The following is an 11,482-nucleotide window of genomic DNA, read 5'->3' as shown; positions in this document are numbered from 1 at the left end:
CTAAACCTTACCCTCCAAAACATATTTCCTTGACCAATTTTCTAGCCCTCTAATTGGTTTGAGATTATTAATTCATGCCAGATTCTCTTTTCTAGAATGTAATGTTTTTTGAAAATGTTAACATTATTATCCTTCTAATTTTTACATATTCAAAAGTTTGGAAAAAAATGCAACATTGTATTGCATTTAAATTTTATTTATTTACTTATTTATTTTAATTTTTAATTTTTTAGGCAAGGCAACCCTTGGTTGATCTCACAGATTACAAGGAACTTGTCAGCTTACCATCCCTTATTTTTTACTTTTTATGCCTACAGCACCTGGTCTTCTTAGGTGGTCTCCCATCCAAGTACTAGCCATGCCTGACTCTGCTTAGCTTCTGAGATCAGATGGGATCGGGCTTGTTCAGGGTAACATGGCTATAGACTGTATTTAAACTTCTTAAATGAGTTCTTATCTTGAATGATCTGTACTGGCCAATAATTTGAATTAAAGAGTTGATTGGTTTTGTGCACATGGAGTGTTTATTATTTTACAATTTTTTTCTCATATATTTGACATGAGGAGCACACCACAAAATTGATTTTAAAAGTATCAGGGTTGGCATTGATTCGGGGAATGTTCCCACTCAGAATGGGAGGCCTCCACTAATGCTTGCCTATGACCGTAAGTAAGGCCAGTGCTACACCTTGTCTGCAACTGTAAAGGAGATCAACACTAATTCTTACCTATGCCCGAAATAAGTGAACAACAACCCTTGACTTCATGTGGAACCAATGGAGTCAAGTAATAGAGGGTGAGGTTTGCCTCCTTCACTAGTTCTCAACGCATCGGCATCAGCATCACGTGAGCAATTGTTAGACACGCATGTTCTCAGGTTCCAAATGAGACCTAACGGTGCAGAAACTCAAGAGATTGGGCCCCAAATCCATGTTTTAATCAGTAGTCCAGATGATTCTGCTGCACTATTTTGTGTTTAGACCATTGGCCTACCCAGCACTTACTGCCAACAGCCCCTACTTTGTTAGTAGCAACACGCTCAAGTCTTTCCTGCAGTCACTGGCGACAAGTCAGGATTGGGCTAAGCCAGTCTCGTGAATGCTATTTGCCTTTGCCAGCGCTGGTACAGAAAGAGCCTGCTAACTACTTCTGGCCAATATATTATTAGAGAAGTCAATTGTTCTCTTGGGGGAAAGATTCTGCTCCTTGATAAAAGAGAGAGCCAGCCCTGTGAAGGAGAAGGTATTTTACCACCAACATACCCCTTACCCTCTGCTTTCTGCATTGAATATAGTTGTGTGATGTCTGGAATAGCGGCTGCCAAATTGCAGCTAAAAAGGAAGGCTAAGAGAAATGCCAAAACACCAGTTAAGTGTTCTGATCCCAGAGAGCTTGTATGCAGCTTGGAACCACCTGTCCCAGAGTCCTTGGTGGGGATGTGACGATATTCTTATGAGTGAAGCCATGGCTGGTCAGGTGTTCCTTATTTTCAGTCAACACATCTCAACTGATGAAAACTGTGAATGCCAACATTTATACCAACTGCAGCAGTTTATAAAGGGATTGCCAGCTACACTTGATGTTAGATACCCTAGGGCTGATAAATACTTATGTGGAAAGTGTCCAGATTTGGAGATTAATTTTAGTATTCAGTGCTCACATTTTCTAATGGTGCTTCAGATTAAATAAATTTTAGGGGCCATGGCAAAGCGAAAGGACAGTGGATTTGCAATGGCGTCAGAAGAACGGAGAGAATCAGGCCTGTCTGGCGAGGGGGTATAAGGCATGACTCTCTTCTGGAGTGGAGAACGTGGCGAAATTCCACTGAGCAAGGGAATAAAGGGACTGAGATGGGTTTGGGAGGGACCTGGGAGGTGTTCATAAAGGATCAGGATTTTAAGTCAGCAGGTCGTTCAGCAGGGAAGTTACTTGTGTTATAACTACAAAAGTTATAGGTCCTGTCTTGAGGGACTGAAAAAGGCAAAGTTTACATGGTCAAATTTTAGACTAAGTAGCATTTTACTTAATTAGGCAACTCTTTAGAGACCTCAAGACCATCCATGTGTTCAGTGATTTGCTAGAAAAACTTGAGACTCAGCATAGAATCCTATGCCTACTATTTATTACATCAACACAGCACACATCACAGCTGGATCTGTAAGAGAAAAGAATGCAGGCGTCCGGATAAATACACATTCACCTTTCTATGCTCCGTCCTTCCTGTAAGTGGTCACGCAGAGCACATTCTCACTCCGGCAGCAAAAACACATTAACCTGTGAGTGATGTTTCCGCCCAGGAAGCTCATTTGCAGTTGGCCACATAGGCATTCTCTGCCTAGCAACGAGCAAAATTCCAGACTAGGAGCAAATGTTAACCATAAATCACACTGTATGTACTGTCTGGGCACAATAAAACAAACCTATCAGTTAGGAAAAGTTTCAGAAGCCAAGCCAAGAGTGAGCCAAGGGCCAACCTTGAAAGTAAATCTAAAAATAGCAGCCCCAGGCCTGCTATGTTAACTGTTTTCTGCACAGTAGAGTACCATTTAAATAATAAAATTAGCCAGGGTTATGCTTACACATTACATATTTAGTTGGCCAAAATATTTCAAGTTTACTCTGCAATGATTTCTGGTTTACATTGTGTACGACTTGTATAGTAGCTGAAGTGTGACACATAATAAATAAAAAAAATGACAAAACTTTAATATTTCTAGCAAACACTAGAAGAGCACTAAATACTAGAATAATATATTTAACTTTAGGGAGTGATACCCATTTCGCTTTTTTAAAGATTATTTTAGCTGGCATCGGTGTAAAGAGAGAAAGGTCGTGGCATTTGGGTAGAGAATTGTGTTTAAGAAGAGGCCGATGGAAAATAAAGGGTTAACAGGAACGGTATATGTAATTAGCTGTCAGAATTTGAGGGAAAGTATTAGAGAAGAATGGAGGTGAAGATACGATGGAAGCCAAGAATGTACATTTAAATGTGGAGTTTTTTAAAGCAAAGCTGGTTATGCTGATGCTATCAAGTGGTGACATATGGACTCTTTCTCACTCTTAAATTGGAGAGGGGGCTATTGTCTCTTATGTTTTTTAGGTTTGTTCAGCTTGCAAAAATAGTTCATGTTCCTAACAGGCAGACACTAGACTTGCCCAGGTGGTCGGTCACAAAATTAAATTAGCATAATCCGCTTTCCTGATGGTGCATTCTTCTACAATTTCCAGCGAAGGTCCAGAGTTTTTGGACCTCAGATGCTTTAAAGACAATTTTTCTCCCTATTCCATGGAAGGAAAAGCTATTACTTCCAGATATCAAGCATGAAATTATGGTATCGATGATAAACTCTTGCTCCCGAGTTGATTTTAAATTGGGTAGTGTAGTAGTCTGGCTTAAATCCATAATATTTTAAAATGTATCTTTACACACAGATCTCAGAAAGAGTCCAAAAGAGCTCTCAGTTCTTCAATTAAAATATTCAGTCTAAACTCCAACTGTGATCCTGGAATATACAACACGAGTTAAGGAGACATATTGTGTGTATATAACTACACCATTATCCACACGGTAGCTGCTCATGAGGCAACTAATAGTCAAACACAATTTTGCCGTCAGTTAGCAGTTATCTTCAGCATATTCAACATCATTACGGGGGGAAAAGATCGATTATCTCAGTTAACCTTTTGAAATCTAGTTCAAAACTGTAGATTTTCATTAAAGGTAAAAACTGCAGTCATGGAATGGCTCTCTCTGTGTCTTTCTAGGATGCTGTACATAGATTGGGGAGGGCAGCTCTATAGGGAACTAAGAGCTATGGAGTTCAAAGGGCTGTGGGAGTTGCTTTCATATGGTAATCTGCTTGAATCCTCACCACGACTCTAGGAAATAATGCGTAACCTTATTTTACTATTGGGGAAAATTAGAACTAGAGCGGTCAAAGTAAAGAGTCCAAGTTCGTAAGTGGAAGAGCTGGAACTGAGTCATCATTTATTTATGAAGCTTTTGCTCACTGCAGGGCCTGAGTACAGAGACATGGCATTTACATGAATGAAAAAGGATTTTTATTCAGGAAAACATGACTACAAAGATTCAGAATTACTCTTCAGAATAAGACAAAAAAGAGACATTTAAAAATCTCAGTCTTAGAAAATTCGTCATGTTGGAAGTCTCGAAGTATCCTGTGATGATTTTCCGCTCACTATCACGTTTCTCTCCTTTACTACCGTTATCCACTTGCTATTCATGCATGAGACAACTCATACAGTACAACATTGTTTCGCTACCATTTCACACTTACCTGGACCACATTCAACAATGTGCTGCAAAACGATGCTCTGAACTATGAATTTCCCTACCTGCTGTCATGTTTTATTTTCAATTAAATTAATATCCTTACAATTAAAAATGGTAGTCTCTCTGACATTAAAATGATCTAAATGACAGTGGCTCTCAGTAGAATGAGGTGGGAGTGAGAATATGAGGAACCGAATCAGCGTCCTAAGATCGTGGACTTCAGTTGTTCAGTATGTCCAATAATCACCTTCATCCCACATAAAAATGAATATTCAGTGGATTTGAGACTAGCAGTAGATCTAGAAATCTGCATTGTTTTTGGTTAGCAATGATCAAGTCTAACGTATATGATTAGATTATACTTTAAGAACTAATGTCTTGGAGCAAGGAGCTATCAAAAGGTAGAGAAGGAGTTTTTAACCCTGATGGAGAGACTGAGAATCATTGATGTTTAAACAAAGCTAACCCTTTGGGAAAGGATTATAGAATTGTGTGGATGTCCCAACACATGCAAAATCAGTTCTACAAACACCAAGATTTATTTAATTTGCTAGGGTTGCATTCCTCCTTTCCAATAAGGAGCCCACCTAGATATGGGATGAGCCATTGAGTGAGGGCAATGATGTAGGGACTTGTGAAATCTTTGTGGAAGAAAGCGAAGTTGTTGATAACTGAAGAGAAGGCATTCATTAGGCAGTGTTAGTGCACAGACCAGTGAAATGTGTAGAGGGAGAATATGGGACCAGTTTGGCAGCCTAAATAAGTTAAGCCGTTACTTTATTCTGTATGATTTCATAGAAATATAGTCTAAATTCTATCCTCGGGTAGATAAATAGTATTGAGTGTTGATAATGATTCTGAATACTTAACAATTTTTTAAAAATATACTATTTATTTTAAGGGTACTCGAAATTAAAGATTGTTCACATTTTCAGCTAACAATATTCTTTCTAAGAAATTGCAAATTAACTTTCATTTTAAAGAAAAGTTATTCTCTGTAGAAATGGAAGACCATTAACTTTTAAAATAGCCACTCAGGTAGCAGTTTTATGAGATATTCAAATATATGTATCTATCATATACATATTAATATATACGTATAATTTTGAGTCCTAGTTGATAGAAACCTCTTGGATAAAGACTAGCTTTTCTCATGACTGATCTTGGAAATAAAGATGTGATAATGCTGTTTTCTTAGGTTCTATCTTATCTGAAAGATTTCAGGCTTCTCTGTACTTTGAAGCACTGATTGACAGGGTCCTCGTACTTCGAGAATGTCACCAACTTTGAAAATTGCTGACAGAGAACACGTGTCAAAATCTGACACCAGATTGCAAAAATATCTTCTTAAAAAAAATTTTGTTCAAGATTCTCCATTCAGCTTGTTTGTATGTTGCTATTGGCCAAGTTAAAAATTTTCGTTGTTATTTTATTTCTATGGAAGAAGGAACGGGCGAGGAAGGGCTACCTGGGCAAACTGATGTACATCTCCAAAAGTACTCTTGTTTAAAAAAAATTTTTTTTACAGCTTTATTAAGCTATAATGGAAACACAATAAACTGCACATATTAAAAGTGTACAGTTTGATAAATTTTGATACATGTATACATCTATAAAATAATGATCACAAGCTAATAAACAGTCATCGCCCCCAAATTTCTTAAACCTTTTGGTAATCACCGTGTCTCCCCCACTCCTTGACACCATCCCCAAGCAATCATTAATACCCTTGCAGTTACTAGAGATTAGCTTGCTTTTTATAGAATTTTATGTAAGTGTTATCATACAGTATTGTTTTTGTTTTTTTTTTTTACTGGCTTCTTTCACGTGGCGTAATTATTTTGAAATGCATGCATGTTGGTGCATGAATCAATAGCTCATTCTTTTTATTTTTCTGAATAGTATTCCAACGTGTGGCTATATCACATTATGTTGATCCACTCACCTATTGATGGAATTTAGATTGCTTCCAGCTTTTGACTACTACACATAAAGCTGCTATAAATATTTCTATGTAAGTGTTTGTGTGAAAATATAATTTCATTTCTCATGGGTAAATATCTAGAAGTGGAATGTTTGGGTCATATAGTAGAGATATTTGAAATGTATTAGAAAATGCGAAACTGTTTTCCAAAGTAGTTGTACCATTTTATATTTTCACAAAGATTATATGGCAGTTCCAGCTCCTCAGCTTCTTCATAGCCTCACCAATGCTTGGGATAGTCAGTGTTTTTAGCCAACCTACTAAGGGTGAAATTATATCTCACTGTAGTTTAAATTTGCATTTCCTTAATAATGTTCAAGGATGTTGAACATTATTTTATGCATTTCTTAGCTGTCCAATGGTCTTCTTTGGTGAAACGTTTGTTTGGATATTTAGAAAATTTATTTCTATTAGTTTCTTTATCTTTCTATTATTAACGTTTGAGGAGCAATTTTTAAAAAAATTTAATGAATTTATAATTTGTGTTTTTTGTGTCCTATTATGAAATCTTTGCCAAAACCAAGGTCATTAAGATTTTCTTCTGTATTGTTTTCTAGAAGTTTCATAATTTTAGCTCTTATGATCCATTTCAACTAAATTTCTTTATGGTATGAGGTAAGGGCCAAAGGGTTTCGCATATTGCTATCCAAATATTTCAGCATCATTTGGTGACAAGATTATACTATGAATAGTGTTGACACTTTTTTCATAAATAAATTGGCCATATTTACATGGGTCTATTTCTGGATTAGCTAATACATTTTATAGATATATTTTTTCTGTCTTTACATCAATAACACACTGAGTATAGCTCTATAAAAAAATCTAAAATTAGGTTATTATAGACTTAGCTTTGCTCTATCTTTTCAAAATTGTTCAGCTATCCTAGGTTTTTTTTTTTTGAGTTCCATATAAATTTTAGATTCAGCTTATCATTTTCTTCAAAAATGTCAGCTGGGATACTGATTAGAATTCCATTAAAACTATGAATCAGTGTAAAAATAGTACATTAGCAATTGAATCATGTGATCCATACACACAACATATCTTCCATTTATTTAGATTCTGTATAAGTTGTCTCAGTAATATTTTGCATTTCTTATTATACAGTACTTGCACATCTTTTGCCAAATTTATTCCTAAATATTTAAAATTTTTTGATGTTCCTATAAATGGTAACATTTATTTAAATTAAATTCCCAAATATTAGTTGTTAGTATATAGAAATACATTTAATTTCTGGGTGTTTACTTAGTATCCTGCAATTTTCCTAAACTTACTACTTATTTATTCTACTTGTAAAACAAATTTTACATCTATACTATGGAATATTGCTCAGGAATGAAAAGGAACAAGCCACTAATATTAGCAACAACTTGGATAAATCTCCAGAAAATTATGGTTAGTGAGAGAAGCCGATTCTAAAAGCTTAAGACGATATTATTCCATTTATTTAACATTCTTAAAATGATAATAGAAATAAAAAATGGACTTGTGGTTACCAGAGTTTAAAGAGAAGGTGGGGGTGGGAGGGAAGTAGGTGTCCTATAATAGGTCAACATATAAAATCCTGTGGTGATAGAAACACCTGTATTTTGACTATATTAATCTTCATATCCTAGTTATGATATTTTACTATAGCTTTGCAATATGTTACCATTCGAATAAACTCAGTAAATATTACGCAGAATCTCTGTTATTTCTCACAACTGTATGTGAATATATGATTATCTCAAAATAAAAAAAAAGTTACTAGAAAAAACTTCCAGGTTTCTATTTATAATGTTTATCATTTGTTTATCTTCTTTAACATATATAATTATAATTACTTTTAATTTTTTTTTCTATTCTCTCATCTGTGTGATTTGATTGATTTTTCTCCTTCACTATGGTGACATTTTTCTTACTCTTCGCATGCCTGGAATTTTTTAAAATTAGATTGCAGACATACTGAACGTTAGTATGTACTGGATATTTTTCTATGTCTATAAATATTCTTTTGCTCTGTTCTGGGATAGAATTAAATTACATACAAATAAGGGGAAAACTGTACATCTCTGGAGCTCTTTCTCTGCAAGTTCTCTCTTTTCAGGTGCTCTCACCTGCAAACTCTAGGCACCCTGATTTCCTTGACTTACCACCTCCACTTCCTCAACTCAGGGAAACCACCAAGCTCTGCTCACATCACCCCCAAACCCATGTCACTGCCTAGAAGCTCTCCTGGGAGTAGCCTGGGGCAATTAGAGGCCACATCTTATTGCCTCTCGCTCAGTGATCACTGTCCTGCTTTGCCTGATATCAATGTCAAAGCAATTGTTTTATATTTCTGTCCAGTTTTTTAGTTGTTTCAGGCAGAAGGATAAATCTAGTCACTGTTACTATATCTAGGCCTAAAGTGAAAGTAATTCCCCATTCCGTCCATTTTTTTAGCCTAAAAAGTATAACTCTTTAGGGAAGCCTAGCTGATAAGCATCTTCTATATCATATCAGATATTGTCATTGGCTTGGTTGACTTAATGGGAGAACCTGCTTTTCCTTTAATGTTTCTCTGGACTAAAGCAATAAAAATGCAAAAAAAAAAAAGTGCTAGTCATGGTGAGACAAGATTCTAAGAGAGAGATTCGCTGACCTTTTTCTTATCTGTTTAAAAAAGCTCTGATGGCCGAATATTTTTGATACAGGAAGCACCTGTATCAAAAGTCTCTCTGTTTTGAACCATATAAAGGCTTATAGCTTTTAGTTTCTGGTATCCTTTCTGGTCAAGAATGAATTTTTAAATGCAGAGTTGACAATTTTCTATTTCCATATCGTGACCCTGTCCAAGTTATTTAAATTTTCTAATCCATAGTTTTCTTTTCTCTGAAATGGAGATACTAGTAGTATTTAAGCCATAAGATTATTGAGGGAATTTAATAAGAAAATAATCCATGTGTAGCCTGTATCTCAGTTTTCTGCACGTATGAAGTGCTCAATAAAAGTTGGCTTTATTTTGTTTTTTAAAGTCCACATCAAACTCATGGTTGCCAGATGGGAGAGGGGTTAGGGGCTGGGTAAAAAAGGTGAAGAAATTAAGAAGTACAAATTGGCAGTTACAAAATAGTCATGGGGATATAAAATACAGCATAGGGAATATAGTCAATAATATTGTAATAACTTTGTATATAGCCACATGGGTACTAGACTTATGGGGGGATCACTTTGTAAGTTATATAAATGTCTAACCCTTATATTGTATACCTAAAACTAATATAAAATAATATTGAATATCAACTGTAATTGAAAAATTAAATTAAAAAGTTGGCTTTAAAAGTTAATTACTGTAGGACATAAATGTAAGAAAAGGTGCTTACAATTAAAACAGGTAAAAAATGAAGAATTAATACAAAAAAAAATAGCTGAAAAGAAAGATGTGGAAGAAAAATATACTGAATATTGAAAACCTGAAGTTCCTGTGCATCTGGAACCCTAAATTATGTGAAATATTCTTTGGCCCAAACAAATTAGAAATTTAGGATTTAGATCCAGTCTGTCTGATTCTAGACCCTGACCATTGTGTGAGAAGGGCTCAAAATTTGTCCTAATTTGTTCCTGGGCAAGGGTCATTTAAAAACATTTCCCTGTAGGTCAAACTGTTGAAAATTTAATGAGAACTTCAGTCTGAGATCATGCATTACCATGGCAATGTAATTGGAAGGTGAAAGACATTTCGGGGTAGAATTCTGCAATACTGAATTGGCGACTATCAAATTTTACAACCCTCTGTCAGTTTTTCTTCTCAGGGTATGACTCTTGATGACAAAACTTTTAGCTAATTAATAAAAATATGGCACTTTTATGGATTTTATGATGTTTGTGATCTGCCAGCTTTTTAAAACATGCAATTTTGTTGGAATTTTTAAAATTCTTAATAACAACTCACTTTCTAACATAACTTTGTATTTATAATTTTGTATTCTTTTCATAAAATGAGCCTTCAAAATCGTATAAGCTATAAGTCCCACAAAACTGGATCTGCACCTAGATACAGACACGGATTATTTGATATTCTTCTTTTTCTTTATTCTCTTTGGAAGAGCTAGGTCCTCTTCTCTTGTTAGAATAATGGATTGATGATGACAGTCTCTTAGTTCTTTTAAATCCCCCATGTTATAGGTATGTGAATAAGGAAAATGTTCTCTCAGTCACACAGTATCTGACATCAAGCAGCGCCATCACCATTCCGTACCAGTTAAAGAAAGGTATCAGAGAGTTTATTATATGTTGCTAATGTCCCTTATTCGATGCCGACAAAGTTTTTATTAGTTTGAATTTTTGGTAAATTAGATTACATTAATTTTCAGGGCATTATTTTATAATTGGAGATATATTCTGTTAGAAAATAATTTGTTCCTGGGATAGTATTCATCACACAAGAGAAAATATAATAAACCTCATTAACAACAGAAGCAAAAGAAAGCTGTGTTGACTAAATGTTGTAAAATATTAATGCAGATTAATAAGAGTTAATTCCCAAGAGTGGAATAATAGGATAAAGGTCATTCTCTCTAATAGGTGTGGCTTCCTGTTTAAATATATTCTCGACTGTTCAGCATCCATCATCAAACCGATTGCACTCAGGATGTAAACTGCATCCCTCTCCAGTGCTGGCTCTCATTCTATTTCATTATTCTTATTATTTTATATTAGTTTCGAGTATACAGTACAATAGTTAGAACTTTCTATAATTTATAAAGTGATCCCCCTGGTTACTCTAGCACCCATCTGACTGGCTCTCATTCTTGAGTTGAGACTACTCAGACCATTGTAATGAGATGAACTGTGGAGCCCGGTGGAAATGTGCCATGACCCCTTAGCAATACCACCACGGCCAGGTGAGTCCAAGCAGCAATCTACATCCTTGTGTTGGCCAGCTCTGGATTCTGACAGTCACAGCATGGGCTGTCACTCGTGAGGGGTCCGGACTGTCTTGGACACTCTCGAATCCCTTGCATCTATCTAAAACAGTCCCCCGCAACAGTCTATCTTTTCCATAGTAACTTACTCCATTCTCACATAGTTTAGTATTGATGTACTTACTATGTTTATTTTCTGGTTTCTTATACTAGCTTGTAATTTTTACAAAAGCAGGCATATGTTACTTTTTTGGTTTTCTTCACGGATAGACTCTTCATGCTTAGAAAAGTGCTTGTATCATAATTAGCAAC

General features: G+C 35.4%; 1 pseudogene; it reads right to left on the bottom strand.

Moving 5' to 3' along the window:
* Window positions 1-308: 308 nt before the first annotated feature.
* LOC120597279 (uncharacterized) lies at window positions 309-427 on the bottom strand (annotated as a pseudogene).
* Window positions 428-11,482: the final 11,055 nt, after the last annotated feature.

Source organism: Pteropus medius, unplaced genomic scaffold (assembly GCF_902729225.1).
Source record: "Pteropus medius unplaced genomic scaffold, Ma_sr-lr_union100, whole genome shotgun sequence".
Classification (NCBI taxonomy): Eukaryota; Metazoa; Chordata; class Mammalia; order Chiroptera; family Pteropodidae; genus Pteropus; species Pteropus medius.
This window is presented reverse-complemented; position numbering and strand designations above follow the sequence as displayed.